The sequence below is a fragment of the Cricetulus griseus genome (assembly GCF_003668045.3).
Source record: "Cricetulus griseus strain 17A/GY chromosome 1 unlocalized genomic scaffold, alternate assembly CriGri-PICRH-1.0 chr1_1, whole genome shotgun sequence".
NCBI lineage: Eukaryota > Metazoa > Chordata > Mammalia > Rodentia > Cricetidae > Cricetulus > Cricetulus griseus.
This window is the reverse complement of record NW_023276807.1, coordinates 46,372,907-46,391,368: the sequence shown is the minus strand read 5'-3', so window position 1 is coordinate 46,391,368 and position 18,462 is coordinate 46,372,907. Positions and strand designations below refer to the sequence as shown.

Here is an 18,462-nt window from a genome sequence, read left to right as displayed (position 1 = left end):
CTTTAAAAACCAGAGATTGTTCTGAATATTTCCTCATATATATTTTTAAAAACTCAATATTATTGAGTCATATTAAATGTAACTCGATAATAATCATATAATTTGTAATCTAGGAAATATTTTAAATGTATATCTTTAAGCATAAGGCCTTATAAACTTCACTAATTGACACTATTCTGTGAAGGCTACCAAGTATAATACCATTTGACATTTCATAAAAGTAGTGAAATCTGAAGTAAGTAAACATCCAAAGCCCATCTCTTTAGTTTTCATATTATCTATGTTACTTCTATACACATTAAAATGAAAACTTAGAGTAAGTTCTAAATATATGCCTTAAAGTAGTTTGTGTCTTTAAACATACATAACTAACCTGGAAATGACAAATCGGTCCCAAAGGAAGAAAAGAATGGTGTGAAACAATCTCATAGGAGAGATGCATGTACCACATACACTTTTATAAACATTAAAAAGAGAACCTAGAGTAAGTTCTAAATATTTGTCTTAAAATAGTTTGTGTCGGGGACTTGGTAGGCTTGGGCCTGTTTCCAGCTGCCTTCCTCTGCTGTGCTTGGGAATACCTGAGACCAGGGGATAGCTCACGGAGGCAGATCCCATTCAGCAGGATCCAGCCCATGCAGAGACTGCCAAAGCCCCAGTACCAGTCCTGCCTCCGTCCATGGTACTAAGAAGAGGAAAGACATCTGAGTATTAGATCTCTTTGCACCTACCGAAAGGGAACCTTGGTCCCATACCCACCAGGAGAGGAAGAGATTCCTTCTACACCCACTGAAAAAAGCTATGGGAAGAAGACAATATAAAATGACATTGAAAAACAGAAAAACCAATATGACACCACCAGAGACTAAGGACCCTACACTAGCAAGACCTGAACATCACAACACAGATGAAGCAGAAGAGAATGACAACCTTAAAAACATCTTCATGAAAATGATAGAGGGCCTCAAAGAGGATATGAGAAAATCCCTTAAAGAGATGGAAGAAAAAAAAAAAGAAAATACTACAAATCAACAAAACTTAAGGAAAGCCAATAAAATACACTCAAACAGCTGAAGGAAACAATTCAGACAGTTCAAGATCTGAAAACTGAAATAGAGACAGTAAAGAAAACACAAACTGAGGGAATGCTGGAAATAGAAAAGCTGAGTAAATGATCAGGATCTACAGATGCAAGCATAACCAACAAAATAAAAGAGATGGAAAAGAGAATCCCAGGAGTTGAAGATACAGTAGGAGAAATAGACTCATCCACCAAAGAAAATCTTAAATCCAACAAATCCTTAACACAAAATATCCAAGAAATATGGGACACTCTGAAAAGACCAAACCTAAGAATAATGGGTATAGAAGAAGGTGAAAAAAAACAACTCAAAGATACAGAAAACACAGTCAACAAAATCATAGAAGAAAAATTTCCCAATCTGAAGAAAGATATGCCAATGAAAGAACAAGAAGCCTACAGAATACCAAATAGAGTGGACCACAAAAAAAGGTCTCCTCAACACATACTAATCAAAACCCCAAATATATAGAATAAAGAAAGAATATTCAGAGCAGCAAAGGAAAAAGGTCAAGTAACATATAAAGGCAAACCTATGAGAATTACACATGACTTTTTCATGGAAACTCTGAAAGCCAAAAGGTCCTGGATAGATATTCTACCTACACTAAGAGACCATGGATGCCAGCCCAGACTACTATGCCCAGCAAAGCTTTCAATCAATATAGATGGAGAAAACAAGATATTCCATGACAAAAACAGATTCAGACAATACATATCCACCAATCCAGCCCCACAGAAAGTTCTGGAAGGAAAACTGAAACCCAAAGAAGTTAACTGCAACCAAAAATATAGGCGATAGATAATCCCACTTTACCTACAGCCTAAAGAAAAATTGGGTGGAAATCCACACACATTTCCACCACCCCCACCAAATCCAAAACAAACAAGAATGAACCATCAATGGTCATTAATATCCCTCAATATTAATGGGCCTTAACTTTCTGATAAGTAGACACAGGCTACTTATAGATAAGAAGACAGAATCCATCCTTCTGCTTCATACAAGAAACACACCTCAACTTCAAAGGCATACGGTACCTCAGAGTAAAGGGTTGGGAAAAGATATTCCAAAACTCAAATCACACATAAAACCTCACACACTTATTGTGGGAGACTTCAACACCCCAATCTCACCACTAGACAGAAACTTAAGAGGAAAGTTCATAGCACTAATTGCCTACATGAAGAAACTAGAGAATAGTCACACCAGAGAATTGACAGAACTCAAAGCTCTAGAACACAAAGAAGCCAATGCACCCTGGAGAAGTAGAGGCTGAGAAATAATCAAGTTGAGGGCTGAAATCAATAAAATAGAAACTAGAAAAAAAATACAAAGAATTAATATAACGAAGAGTTGGTTCTTCGAGAAAATCAACAAGATAGACAAACCTTTATCCAAACTTATCAAACAGCAGAGAGTGAATATGCAAATTAATAAAATCAGAAATGAAAAGGGGGACATAACAACAGACACTGAGGAAATCCAGAAAGTCATCAGGTCATACTTTGAAAAACTTTATTCCTCAAAATTTGAAAATCTAAAAGAAATGGATAATTTTCTGGATAGATTTCACACAAGATCCAGCAATTCCACTCTTAGGCATATGCACAAAAGAAGCACATTCATACAATAAGGACATCTGTACAACAGTGTTCATCGCAACATTATTAGTAATAACCAGAATGTGGAAACAACCTAGATGCCCTTCAACTGAAGAATGGATGAAAAAGTGTGGTACATTTACACAATGGAGTGCTACTCAGTGGAAAAAAACAATGGAATCTTGAAAGTCACAAGCAAATGGATGAAACTAAAAGAAACCATTCTGAGGGAGGTAACCCTCAGAGGTATGTACTCACTCATATGTGGATTTTAGACATAGAGTAAGGATTACCAGCCTCCAATCCACACTGCCAGAGAATCTAGTAAACAAGGAGGACTCTAAGAGAGACATACAAGGTCCCCTGGAGAAGGGGAAAGGGACAAGATCTCCTGAGAAAATTGGGAGCAAGGGAGGAAGGGAGAGGAAACTAGGAGAATGAGAATGGGAGAAGAGGAGGGGTGGAGGACATGAGGGAGCAGGAAGCTTGAGTTGGGGGAAGAATAGAGGAGAACATGATAAGAGATATCACAATAAAGGGAGCCATTATAGGTTTAAAGAGAAATCAGGCACTAGGGAAATTTCTGGAGATTTACAATAATAACACTAACAATCTAAGCAACAGAGGAGAGGCTACCTTAAATGCCCTCCCCTGATAATGAGATTGATGACCGACTTATATGCCATCCTATAGTCTTCATCTAGCAGCTGGTAGAAGTGGAAGCAGATAGCCACAGCTAAACACTGAACTGAACTGGAATCCAGATACAGAGGACTGATGAGCAAAGGGATCCATACCAGGCTGGTGAAACCCACAGAAACAGGTAATCTGAAAAAGGGGGAACTCTTGGTTCCCAGACTGATAGCTGGGACACCAGCATGGAACTGATACAGACTCCCTGAATGTGGGTGTCAGTGAGGAGACCTCGGAAATCTATGGGGCCTCTTGTAGAAGATCTATACTTATCCCTAGCATAGGAATAGACTTTGGCAGCCCATTCCACATAGCAGGATACTCCCTGAGCCTAGACACAAGGGGGTGGGCCCAAAGGATATGACAGAGTCTGAAGACCCCCTTTGGAAGTCCTCACCCTCCCTGGGGAGCAGAAAGGGTATGGAATAGGGAGGGTGTTAGTTGGTGGTGGGCAGGGGAGGAGTGGAGGCAGAGGGAACTGGGATGGTCATGTAAAATAATTGTTTCTAGTTTAAATAAAAAATGGAGAGGAAAAAAATAGTTTGTGTCTTTATATGCCTAAGGACTTCTGTAAACTTTAACACAATATTCTATGTTACACATGTTATCAAGACAAAAATATTAACTGCCTTCTATCAAAATAACCATGAAAATCAGCATAATTTGCTTATACCAATGGCAAAATTATGCTTTAGTTTATAAATGATTATAATTTGGAAATAATGTTGCTATCAGGATGAAATAAGTATGCATTGGGAAATTTTCACATTTTTTGTATAAATAATACTGAACTAAATTCAGGAACTAATAGATTTCTCTCAGCTTCTCTCATCCAACCAGTTGTTCCCTTCTTCTTTCAAATATTATCATACCATTATTATCATTATGTTCAAATAACTAAGTAATCCAGAATATCATGGAGCTAGAAGAATAAGTACAATATATTATATTTAATTCTTGTTCACAGTAAAGAAGTAATGTATTTTTTTTTATTATGTGCTGTGGTTTTGCAATGGCATTCCCCATTCTTCATTCCCCTAGACCCTCTTTTTCTGACACAGGTCATATGTAACCTGTTTGAGAAAGTCATGTGTCTACTTCAGTGAATGTAATTATTCTGAGTGTCATTACCTTGGTTGTTTAATTTAACCATATATTTTTTCATAATCATGTCTACTAATGAAGTGAAAAATATCTTGACCATGAGACCAAAATATTCTTCATCTTTGTAATTTTCCTCATAAGGCCAGGCAGACATATTGAATGAAAAAGTGTGCCAAGAGGATTCCTCCAAACTAACTAGGCTGGATGGATTTCATTCATTTTTTTTTTTAATGTTCACAGTATTGTGGTCTTGCACCTATACATTCATTAATTATCTTGATCTTTGCTTTGTGTTTTGGTTGATTTTTTTAAAATTCTTTTTAGAATAATCTGGGAAAATGGTATTGCATTTTACTCATTAGTAAAACATTGGCTACACAGAATATATAGTTATTTGCAAAACTATTTCTAGCTTTGTAACATTGTTTATCCTTCATAATCAGTTATCTATTATGTTTTATAATTGTATAATTGTTATTTATACTAAAACTTCATCCATTTGGAAAGTTTTGTATTCAGCCAGAATAGTTCACATTTAAATGAATCTTTGTATCAAAATATAGTTAATATATACCATACCATGCTTAAATATCTGTGCAATACCAGGTTTTTTACTTCCATCCATGAATGTACACTTAAAAATAAACACTGTTAAAATGTGCTGTATGCGATGTAAGCTTTGTTCGCAACAATGAGCTTTGTAATAGATGACACAGCAGAGTTGCTGTGTGAGTTGTGCAAGAGTACTTCACTTTGCTCCAGAAGGAACAATTACTGTGCAAAGAATCATTTTCTTCAGTAAATACAATGGTTGTGTGCTACATCATTTCTTGTAGAATTCTGTTAGGAGCCCAGAATGCTAGCCAAAATTATGTATCTTCTCCTCCACTAAAAGAATGAAAAGTCATTTTTACAGTAATGGAAATTTTTAAAATATGTAATAACTATACATTATGTCTGGTATTAGAAGTACAGCTTATATGCTGAGTAAAAATTTAAGTCATATTTTCAAAATATATGTATCAATCTTTAGAAATGCATCTCTCCTATGAGATTGTTTCACACCATTCTGTTCTTTCTTTGGGACCCATTTGTCATTTCCAGATTAGTTAGATATACACTCAAGTCCCTGCATTTTCTTTGCATATTATTCAATAATTACAAGAAACCAACAAAATATTGCCTGGGAAATAGTAAAGAAAGATGGGCTCTAGGAACAAGAATACTATAAATAATACATCAGGGGAGGGGTTACCCCACTCAGGGTTTTCTAGTTATGGAAATGGAACATTTTAATAAACCTGGTGTTTTAAAATGTGTTGATGGTGATCCATGATTTTAGAGCTTAATCTGTTAACCAGTAATTAAACTGGAGGACCATATAGTTTCTAGCAAGGAATGAGATGTTTGACATAAACACAGGAATCTTGAAGAACATTGGGCTAAGAGCTCACACATACAAAATGTAGAGCTGCTTAAGTATACCAATTTTACGAGACTTTTAAACTAGACTGTGGCATAAATTCTTGTATGTAAATTGTATATTCTACAGGAAATTAAAGAAGAAATGTTTATTATGTAGTGAAGTATGTAAGAAATTTATAACATCATCTACAGTAAAGGTGTTTGGGAGTGAGGGCAATGGTTGACATTTTAGGGCAGTGTCGCCCAGGTCAGTGTTGAACTGCCCCCAGAGTAGGCAGCCCGAATGTGAACTTACTGAGGAAGGAAGGATTTGTAGTGCTTCCGAGAGAAGTCGGAAGTCAACATGTGGAATCTGACCAGAGCTTTAGGGCTGGGCTCACATGGTACAAGTGGACTTCGCAAGGCAGGCAGCTGACATGGAGTTGCAAAAGTCTATGGCACTTCTAGTTTCCATTTCCTGGAGAGACTGTAAGGCAAGTAAGCTGTCTAACCAGGTGCATGGGCTATTGTCTGTGATAAATTGATTTGCACAGGTTTCCCGAAGCAAACACTATTGTTATTTCTTTGGCTTATATTCTTACCTTTGTCAGGCAAAGATTTCCTTGAACAAATTACCTAAGTCATGTTGACACAGATGTTCTCAGTTCTTAGTGATAATTCAGGAAGTTGTTGATGGATTTCAGGTTCTGAGTTGGTTTCAGGATAATGGCATGTGAAGAAAAATTCCTTATGGAGTAGTGTTGATGTTCTCATGGCCTCATGGGACTTACTGCTGTCCTTACCTTTTTTGGCATTTATCCTTCTGGTTGTTTTTTGTGTGTTTGTTTGTTTTTGTTTTTTTAATACATTTTATAGATGGTAGGGAATGTAAATGGTACCAAATTCAGATTTTATTTACAAAACTCTTTACAACTTCCCTTATTAAACAGTAATGGTGATCCTCCTCTTACATTGAGATAGTAGAGAACCTGACTTCTCATGAGACCGTAAGCATAGCTAAAGAAAGCTTTGTGTTTTGGAATGTGTGTGTGTGCACCTGTGTGTCCACATGTGTATTTGCATGTGTGCACTCTCTGAAAGTGAGTTGGGAAATGTGTATAAGTGGCAAGACACTTCTGAACCCTATAACAGGAAACCATCCCTGAAGTAATCATCCATTAAAGACATAGTGGCTTCAGAACTATACTTGAAAATGGTATCAGCAAATATACAGGTAGCTTTTAGAAACCTCTACTGAGGGAATCCTCTGTTCTTGGTAACTAACTTTAGTCAGGGAGAAATAAAGCCTCTACTCCTGAAACTGGAGCACTTCTTCAAAGCTGGCATCCCTAAGGCTCTGCCACCATTATTTACCTAGAACCTCAGCACAGTGGGAAATGGGTTCCACACCAAGTGACTGGTCTGTCTCCATGCAGCCCTAATTCAGTATCATCTGTAGTGTTATGGAAAGAAAAGGAAAAGAAACTACCCCTTCAGTTACCTTCTTGGTTAAATAGGAATTTCTTTAAAAATCACATATAAAGAGGGAAGTTTGGTTATTGTGTTATCTTTTCAAAGATAGAATGAGGAATCTGGGCCACTTCGTCAGCTCTCCGCTGTTGCTGCTGGGGGGCCAGCTCTCTGCAGCTGTTACCGTAACCTCTTGCCCAAAATGGCGATGGGAAAACTCTAGGCCTTGGCTCTGCCAGCTCTTCCACTGTCCAATAGCATACCAAACCCATTGGGCCAAGCTGCCCCACAAATTGGCTATTCTCCTGAATTCCCACAGCACATGTATTTGGTGTTACAAATGAACTACAGAATTTGAATTTTTAGTGTTGTTACTAATGTATATGTATTTTATTAGTGATACTGAAAACAATAGTTTGGGGCAACCCTGTATTCAGATTTGTTCATTTTTTAAACAGCAGTTTAAAAAAAAAAAAAAAGGAAGCTGTGTGCCATATTCAAAGCTTTCATTTTTGTGGGATGACCTGCTTGGTGAAGTCAATGTGGAAAGTGGTGCTACATACTTTGAGAGGAATGACAGGAGTAGAGCTTGAGAATTCAGAAGGACTAGATCCCACTCTTCAGTGAGGCTTTCAAAGGCATCACCTTTTTTCCCCTTGAGAAAAAGGGCCTTGTAGCCTTGTTGGTTGTTTTCTTCTCTTTGTTTTAGAGGCTCTCATATTTACATATCCATCCCCCATTCCCTCACCCATCTTCCTACATTCCCCACCAACAACCCCAACCCACCCACACCTCATCCCCAGGGATAGTGAGGCCCTCCACAGGAGACAGTCAAAGTCTAAAAGGTTAGGGATTTGGTTCAGTGGTGGATTGCTTGCTAGACACTTGGTTCCCCCCAGGATGGAAAAAAACAAACAGAAATGCCTGCAATTGCTTATTTTCCATGATAAAATGTTACTAAAACTAAAAAATTAATTTTATTTGTCATGAATACCTGATGTGACAAATCTATGAGCTCATTTACATTATTGATTGCGTGGTCACAGTATCTCACAGTGTCAGCTATTCAGTTAGGTGTTGTAATACAAAGAATATAGAAAGCTGTTTTTATTTGTTTTTTATTACAATAGTAAAGAAAGAAATCTTAGAAAGTTAAGTATGTAATACATTTCAAATCTCCATTTGTTCCTGAATAAAATGAAATCTGTAAGTATAGAAAAGTGTTGCCAACAAAATTCTTTGTTTGAAGTCTTTGGAAGGTGACTCAAAGAACAACCTTTCAACCTTGGGCTTTGCACTGGAAACTTTCTTCCTCTGATTATGCTTTCCTTCTCTTGTCTCTCTGTCTGTAGACCAGAAGGTCTTCACATAGTTGTGTCTCCTGCTTTGTTCCAAAGGAAGAAATGGTTCTTCAAAGACAACTCCTTTCTCTAGCTGTCCCTGGCACCTTTAGCTCAGAGTATTTCATGTTCTCCCTGGAGTTTCCTAGCCCTGTCTGTCTTTATTGACTTACTGTCTCAGGTGAAACAGGTTCCCAGCTTTTTGAGCTCACTCAGCTTAGAATCTCTTCAGCACTGTTTATTTGCTGTTGGTTTTTGCTTTTCTCTTACTCAAGTGTCTGTGTGTGACTGGTCTGTTTCTGTCATTCAGATAAAGTTATAAAGGAGTGAGAGTTATTTACTCCCTATTGCAGCCAGCACATTTTCATAGAGGGACCAGAATTAGATCATGCCTGACCTGGGGCAACAGTTAGGCTGACATTGTATATCTTTAAGTCTCCGGTTAAGAGTACCTATTTCACCATCCCTACTAGGCTTGGTTTCTGACTCCCTTTCATTCTCATTCTGTTTCTTATACTATGCTAGCAAATCTGAGTACTAAATATGATTGAAATCTGAATTTGTAGAGATTTGTCAAGTGTTACCTGTTGATATTTGTGCTGGATAGTTTTGTGTCAACTGTATAAAAGTTGGTGTCATCTGAGAGTAGGGAACCTCAGGTGAGAAAATACCTCTATAAGACCCAGCTGTAGAATGACCTGTAAGGCATTTTCTTAATTAGTGATTGATGGGAGAGAGCCCAGACAATTATGGGTAGGACCACTCCCAGGCAGGTGGTCCATGGTTCTGTAAGAAACCAGGCAGAGCAAGCCAAGATGAGCAAGCCAGTAAGGAGCACCTCTCCATGGCCTCTGCATCAGCTCCTGCCTCCAGAATCGTGCCCTGTTTGAGTTCCTTCGAAGATAAACAGTGAAATGAAAATGTGAGCCAAAAAGCCCTTCCCTCCCCAACCGGCTTTTTGGTCGTGGTGTTTCACTGCAGCAATGGAAATCCTAGCTAAGACAGTATTACCTCTCTGATTCATGTCACATAGGTTCCTACTGTTGATTCTGTTCACTTTTCCCACCCTTCTAGAGGGACTCCAAATTTCTATATTTGCAATGACACTCCTTTCATTGTGTTAAAGAATATACTAGTAAAATGTTTCTTCTGAGCTTCTAACCTTTTTACATTCCATGATTACAACTTTGCCTTTCCAGAAAGCCTCCAACATAATGATGCTAACTCTGGCCCACCACCAACAGTTTCTATCATTCTCTACCTGCTTACAAAACCACATAGTATTTTTTAGAAAGTATCTCAGGTCAATTTCATGTACCCATAACTTAAGACTTCTTTTGAGAAATACTTGTTTAGGGTAAATGATCAGCCTTTTTAGTCATCAAGGGCGATGTTGCAATTAAGGAATCCTTTGGGAGTATGCCTGAGCCAGGTTAAGTGCTATGGTCTTTTAACTTGGAAGGATAATAAAAGTGCCTCTAAATTTTCAGGTAACAATAGGTTTGAGAGTTTTACTAACAGTTGACAGTTACAAAGTACTTCTGGTGGCAAATAATTGAAGTTTATCATAGTTTTCATGAACTGTATCATTTTACAGTTCATATCACTTTTAGTTTTAGCCAGTTGTTTAATGAAATGCACAGACAGTTCAAGCACAGGTATGAACAACCTCTAGGGAAATCAAACACTGAAGGTAGATAATACCTATTTGTACTTCGTCTTTTAAACAAACCCAGAAGGACTTGACCTAGCCATTTTATTATTACAGCTCATCTGCTCTGCAATGTCGCTCCCTAGTAAGATTAATCCTGCCTAGAGAAGTTGATGTAATTTGAGGAATACAAAGAAGGCTCCAAAGATAGAACTGAAAATGTGTAGCTCTACAAGATAAAGGAGCCTTTTATTGGAATAGCAGTGAGGGCTTTCAACTTATTTTGCATAGTGATCTTGGTGACCCAGGATATGACCTCAAACTTGACTGCATACCTTTCTTCTTCCTCTCTTCTTTCAAACTTGCTTTATGTTTACAAGCTTTTTACTAAAGCCTCATTTGGTTCTGCCTTAGCATGATTGTAGTTAGACATAGTGGGACACTTTTAGTCTACCTTAGAAGTTTTTGATGATGCTAACACCAAGTGCAATCAGTTGTCTGTCCGGTCTTTACAGAACAAAAGTATTTGTTCTTGACATCTGGTATTCTGATAAATTGAAATAGGAATAGCATTATTTATTTAATATATTCTGAATAATTTGGCCTACAAAAGAATTTGAAGACCAGAATGTCATCCTACATCTCTCCTGAATGGTAATTAGGAATGGTGTCTTGAAATTGTACCAGCAGGTGCTGGGCTCTAAATTGTACCCTTCACATGGGTTTGTATGTTGACCTATGAACAACAGTCAGCTGACAATATTTAGAAGTCTTCTTTTCAGGAAGTAGAGGTGAGAAGGTCATAAAGAGAGGACCTTTATCTTACAGGTTTGGTGGCTCTGTGAGTAGAAAAGAGAACCCAGCCACCCGCCAACTGACAGTTCACCAAGGAGTTTGTGTGAGAATATAGTGAGAAGTTATATATCTTGAAACAAAGGCAAGAGAATTGCCCCTTATATACCAGTCCTCCAGGTACTTCTACTTTTGACTTCTGAGTCTCTAGCCAGAGTGGCTCCCCCGCAGTTCATGGGTTTTTTTGTTTGTTTGTGCTATCTGAGCAAACTGAGGCACATAATAAACCCAATTCTATCATGCAAAGAAAAACATCTTTCATTTTATATAGGCTTTTGGGATCAGTCAGCAATTTTGTGGCACTCCTAGTAGAAAATCTTGAGCAACCAAATTGAATTTTAAATATCAGAAATTTACATTCAACTAATTAAAATTCTAGAATTTCAAATACAAAAATTTAAATATATGTCATGGTATACTGAAAATTATGTAAGATTAGACAAAGAATTCATGTAGAAAATGGGAAAGAATGACAGCAGTTCTTTTCTAGTATTTGACCAGTTCTGGGTCCTTTGGCCATCAACTGTTTTTGAAGAAAAGAAATGAGTAAGCAAGTAGTACTAGTAGTAGTAGTAGTAGTAGTAGTAGTAGTAGTAGTAGTAGTAGTAAATGCCTGTAATCCCAGCACTTGGGATAGAAACAAGAAGGTCAGGAGTTCAAGGTCATCATCTTCTCTACATTGTAAACTGAGTTTGAGGCTAGCTACCCTGGGCTGTGTGAGGCCCTATCTCAGAAAGTCCAAAGGAAGAAGGGAATGGGGGAAGAACCAACGATATTCTATGGGTTTTGACCTGGAAGTAAGACATACTGTTACTTGTAACACTGTGGAACTGTTTCTATCGTTTAGGCTTTGTTTTGGTTTTTGAAATCATGTAACCCAAATTAGCCTCAAACTGCCTCCTGCCTGAGCCTTCTGAGTACTAGGATTATAGCCATGTGAATTTGTGTAGCCTTGATATTTAAAATGTGTCTTTAAAAATAAACGCATGTATACAAATGAAGAAAATAAAAATCACATCTTTAGAAATTGGATTAAACAGATTTTTTTTCTAGTAAAGAATTTAGGAAAAGAAATAGATGCTACCATGCATTTTTCCCTCATATGTTTTAGAGCATTTTTCCCTCATATGTTTTAGAATTCTTCTTAAGGGTAATATTCAACATTTCCCAAAACCTGTTTAACTAATGCAGATTCTGTTGAGGTTCTGAAAACAGTGGTTATCATTATCTCTTATTGCACATGTGGTATCAACTTGATATAGGAGGCTGGAGTAAACTTGAAAGGACAGGTTTTTCCAGGCTACAAAAGAGCTGAACCAAGACATTGTTTGCTTTTTCATGTCGAATAATATACACAAACCAGTGGACAGTAGTTTCCATTTGAGCCCTGTGACTAAGATAGAAAAACTAATTTTAAATTAAGAAAATAGTATAACCCCCATGTTTTTATATTTTGCTGTGCATACTTAATGCTGATGAATTTTTATTCTAAATAAGACTAGGCTTTAAATAAACTATGATAATATGACTATAGTGGATGATCTATATGAACTTTTCTTTTAATTGTATGTCACATGTTCTGTGAAGTATTCAGTTCGCTCACTAAGTGAGCAACATTTGTATTGTTTTGGCAAAATGTCTGTCTCTGGGAAAATGGCTATGTGTAAATAGCAAAGATAGTACACTTTTCTTGAACTGGCATTCACATTCAGTACCTTTATAAACATGGATAACTATTCATTTTGGAATAAATTACAATTAGCTTCTGATATTTCTGTCTTCAAACTTAGGAAAGCTATGTGAATGGCTACCTTGCATTAGCTTTAAATGAATCTTATTCCTTCTTTCAAAGAGTTTGAAAGTGAATGCACCAATTAAATACAATCTTTAGGACCAGCTTTAATCTGTGGTTTAGTCACAATTGAAACATAACAGAAGACATCAGTTGAGGTTTCTGGCGAGAACTATAGAATTCATATTTGTCTTTACAGTTTCTTTGTTTGTCTTGTGGCTTTCAGTGTTTGCCACTACTCTTACTATTGGACTTTTCTAGCCATGTTCTTGGAGTTGAATGTGTAGCTTAAGATCCTAAATCAATACCTGATGCATATTAATTGCTCAGTAAGAAAAATCAAATTAATGTAGTTAATTAAATCCCAAAATCTTATGTTGTTTCTTGTCTCAAGTAATTTTGAAGAATAAAAACAACTCAGGACTGTTACACAGATTACCCCTGCCTCAGAAAACAAAAAACAAAAAGAGAATAAGAAAGCCAGGTAGGTATATTGTCTTAGGTCTATAAACACTTGCCACTAGTTTGAGACAAACCTGGTCTACATACTAATTCCTTCTCAAAAGAAGAAAAAAAAGCAAACAACAACAACACAAACAAACAAACAAAAACCAGTTAAAGCCTGTGGTGGCAGTTTTATCACTTTTTAGTAATATTGATTCAACCCATTAATTTCACATGTGAAAAATATAATGAATTTGTTAATTGTAAGTACTTAAACATTTTTCTTTAACATTTGTAGATTAGAAGCAATTTTAGTGGTGCATTCTTTAGTAATTTTATTTGCTCTAGATAGATACTATGTTAATGACTTACTAGAACATTCTTATATTTATTATTCTTATATTTAATCTATTAAGGAATACTAATTCTCCTGTTTTTTTCCTAAAATTGAAATTATTGAGTTTAGTTGACCTGCTTATGGAAAGGTGCATGGCTAGTTGCAGATTCATAATGTTCTCTGTAGGCCTCAGCATCTACATTTCTGTTACGAATTCTTAACTCTAAGACCCAAGTACATGTATTTGGTTTATGTTGTTTGCGCTCTCTCTCTCTCTCTCTCTCTCTCTCTCTCTCTCTCTCTCTCTCTCTCTCTCTCTCTGTCTTTCTCTCTCATTCTCTGTACTACAGTTGTACATACAAGTTGGAGTTCAGTACACAGTCTTTGGTATTGAGACTGGAAACAGTGCATTCTGTGGTAAGATTTCCTGCACACATTTTGGAAGCATTGATGGATTCTGAGCAAGGTAATGATAGGATCTGGTGTGCTGTAACAAGGTTAATCTGACTGACAAATAGACTGTTAGGGTAGAGTCGAAGAAAATAAAGACATCTTTGCTGTAAACTCAGCACAAGGTGATGATTACTTGACTGACAGTAAATCTTAGGCTCATTTCCTTAGGCACCTTTGCCAGTTCTCCTGTAAGTACTAACAAATACTGAATTGGGAATGACTTTAAAGTAGAGTCCATGCTAGTTTCTGAATAGTTGGATGAATGGGGACAGAGGAGTGGAGAAGGGGAAAGGATGCATGGGTGATTTCAATGTTAAGCCTAAACAATTGGATAAATCAAGTTGTTCCCTAAGATGAGAGAAAGCAATACAAACAAAAATGTATCAAAAGTTTGTTTAGCCCTTTTTAAGTTTCAGACCTCCAAAGTGGGATCTGTTAATGATAGTTGATAGAAGTAGTACTATGTACACACAGACAAAAAAAAAAAAAAAAAAAAAAAAAAAAAAAGACCCAGAGACTGATATTGGGCTTCACGCTTCAAGCTGAAGTTCAGAAAAGCAGCTGGTCACTAGCTCTTACCCTACCACAGGCTGAAAGGCCATCCTGGCTCCACCAAACCTCAGACTGTTCCCTCTCCTCATGTGGCTGGAGAATTCTGAGACTCCAATGTCTTCCTATCCTCAATGAGGCTGGAGAATGAGTCCCTGATACTGACTATTGAAGAGCCTGCTCCTATCTTTTATACCCCTCTAGTGTTGGCAATAAAACTGGGTGATCCCATGTGCTGAGGTCATCTTTGTGTGAGCTGTTTCTCTTTAGGACTGGATCAATCTTGTGTAGATCTGGGTGGCCTTGGACTCACAGAGATCTGTCAACCTCTTAATCCTGAGTCCTAGGATTAAAGGTGTGTATCACCACTGGCTGATCTCTATAGTTTGAGGCTGACTTTGCTTTCTGAATATTCAGGCAAGCTTTAATAAATCATAAATAATATTATCACCACAGAACTGGATTTCTTATCAGTCTAAAAGCAAATGTGAGAGCTATGTATACAAAGTTAACAGTTGAAGTATGTGGGTTGGTGAGAATGCTTTGGGAGTACAGAAGAGATGCCCAAACCTATGAATATCTGAGACACCCTGGAGTTTGGAGTTAGGTGACTATTAGAGGGCAGGGACTGCCATGAGCATCAAGGATGAGGACCCAGGGAAGTAGCAGAATCAAGAGTGGCAACCTAAGAGTGAGTGGAGACGGTCACTAAAGAGGAGAGGGTGATCCAAGCAAGCAGTCCCAAAAGGATTAAGTGAAGTGAAATTGAGAAATGACCATGGGGCTTAGCAGTGGGACTGCTACCGACCCTTAGGGAAGCTTTATGGGAGAAGATTATGTTGCTTAGAACAAGCAGGAGACTTTGGAAACTTCTTGCTTAAAAATGCCTGCACTTCTCATTTTATTCTAAAATAGACATAGTGCCTTGCAATTGTTACATAAGTTTGGGCATATTATCCTAAGCTGATACATTCAGTTATTTTAGGCAGTTATATAAATACTGACTTTAATTCCTTTAAGTTTCAACAATTGCTTATCTGATTGCCAAGTTAGGATTAATTCTAAAAAAATTAAACTTTGTTGATATAATGTAGATAATTACTAGTTGTAAAATGTTGAGCAAAAAATTTCTAGGTTCCATTTTATCACAAGGAGATGACAGGTAATAACTATTTTATTTGGTTGTTAAAAGATTAAAGTAGGAAATTATACATTCTTATCACGTATTCAGTAAATGACATTGTACTATGGTAGAATAAAGGCCCAAGTTTTGAATCACAAAGACCAAAGTTCAATTCCCAAAGCTTATGAAAACCTGGAGATTTTTTTCACCTCTCATCTATAAAATGGCTGTAATAAATCATTGTACATTATAGAGCTTTTAAAATTGCTCTTCATGCTTCAGGTAGAATTTTTTCTCAATTTTTTTTAAATTTAAATTAGAGACAAGATTGTTTTACATGTCAATCCCAGTTTCCTCTCCCTCCCCTCCTTCCCTGCCCCCCACTAACACCTTACCTATCCCATACCCTTTCTGCTCCCCATCGAAGTTGAGGCCTTCCATGGGGGGGGTGTCTTCAGAGTCTTATCATATCCTTTGTGTTAGAGCCTAGCCCTCTTCCATGTGTCTAAGATGAGGAAGTATCCCTCTAAGTGAAATGGGCTCCCAAAATCCATTCCTGTACAAGGGATAAGTACTGATCTACTACAAGAGGCCCCATAGATTCCGAGGCTCCTCGCTGACACCCACATTCAGGGGCTCTGGATAAGTTCTATGCTGGTTTCCCAGCTATCAGTCTGTAACCAAGAGTTCCCCCCCTTGTTCAGATCAGTTGTTTCTGTGGGTTTCACCAGCATGGTCTTCACCCCTTTGTTCATCACTCCTCCTTCTCTGCAACTGGATTCCAGTTCAGTTCAGTGTTTAGTTGTGGGTATCTGCTTCTACTTCAATCAGCTGCTGGATGAAAACTCTAGGATGGCATATAAGTTAGTTATCAATCTCATTATCAGGGGAGGGCATTTAAGATAGCCTCTCCTCTGTTGCTTAGATTGTTATTGGTGCCATCCTTGTAGATCTCTGGACATTTCTCTAGTGCCTGATTTCTCTCTAAACCAGAGCATGGGAGGATGGGAGAGGGAGCTAGGATTATAAGAAGGGGAGAAGAGGAGGGATGAGGAGGACATAAGGGAGCAGGCAGGGGGAAGAATAGAGGAGAGCAAAATCAGGTAGAATTCTTAAGTGCCTTAGACAGAATGAGTAGTTTATAAGGTAGTACCTATTAGTATACTATTAAGGATATAATTGTTATTATCCTTATGATAAAATTAATGAAAGAATAAAACCTTGCTCTTTGGTGGTTCTGTGAGTCTTAGCTCTAGTCAGACTTTCTGTTAAATATAATTCGTATTTTATTTGCTTGACTGTTTTTCTTTTAATAATGACCACATATTAGTCATAATACATGTATTTTGTCATGCATTAGTGAGGATTCGTCTTACATGATTAGCAGTTAGATTGTCTTTTTGAAAATTATGGTCGTATCCATGTAAGGATATTAAATATTAAAGAATATAAATGATAGGATTTAAGAAGCAATCTTATGAATGAATTAGAAGTGACTAATGCTAGGACTTTCCTGAGACTGCTTAAAGAATATCTGAACACAACAAGACACCTACAGATGTGGCAGCTCTTCTAGGAAGTACTTAGAATGAGAGGTAGAAACAGATGGAAACCGGGGTGGGGGTGTATCTGGTGGAGAGGGGAGGTCGGGAGACTAGAAGGAATAGCAGGAGGGGAAACTGAAGTTGGACAGTAATGTATGAGAGAAGAATTAAAAAAAAAAAAACTACTTGAAAATCTGGGGTAGACAAGATGGCTCAGCAAGTAAGCATTTGCAGAGCATGACTAGTGAACTGAGTTTGAATCCTGGACTCCAAGAAAGGTGAAAAAAAAGAACTAACTCCACAGAATTGTCCTTTGACTTGCACAAGTTTGCCCTGATATGTGGTTCCCCTACCCCCTCCCCAACACACTGTGTGCGTGCACACATACACACATACAACATTTTTTTTAAATACTGGAAAAATTAGAATAGAGTACCAAAAACAACATTCATGACAAAAATGTAGACTTTACTTCAAAAAAGACCTTAAGAGGGTATCTTAGAGTTTTACTGATGAGAAAATACTAGATTTTTTTTATAACTTAGCCAAGGATGGATAGCACTAGGAAGGAATAATCTGACTCCTAGTTAAGTGTGTTTTTCATTAAAAACAAGACAAAAATTGAACAAAATAAATTGCAGGACCTCTTGGAACTCAATTAATACAATTATGGACTATATATGATATAAAAATTAGGATTCTTATTTGTATTACATGATGATGTATTTTTTTTTCTTCAACACAAAAAACCTAGACAAGGACTATCATTTAAATCAACTACCCGGAAAAGGGAACTAATTATTTTGGGGCAGTAGCCATGGGGAGGTGGAGAGGTCAAAAAAGGGCATTTGCAATGGCTTGTAAGAACATAGCACAATAACATATGCATGACAAGGTTGATTTGAAATCTACTGTGTTGTGTACTAACCAAAAATATGAAAAATAATAAGGCCACTTCAGAAGCCACCAACCTTCATAAGGGATCATAATAGTGCTTCAGGGTTAGTGACATCTGGGCCT

General features: G+C 37.2%; 1 protein-coding gene across 3 annotated transcripts in view; it reads left to right on the top strand.

Annotated features, from left to right (window-relative positions):
* Tusc3 (tumor suppressor candidate 3) overlaps window positions 1-18,462 on the top strand; it is a 164,872-nt gene that overhangs the window by 121,362 nt on the left and 25,048 nt on the right. The window lies entirely within an intron of this gene.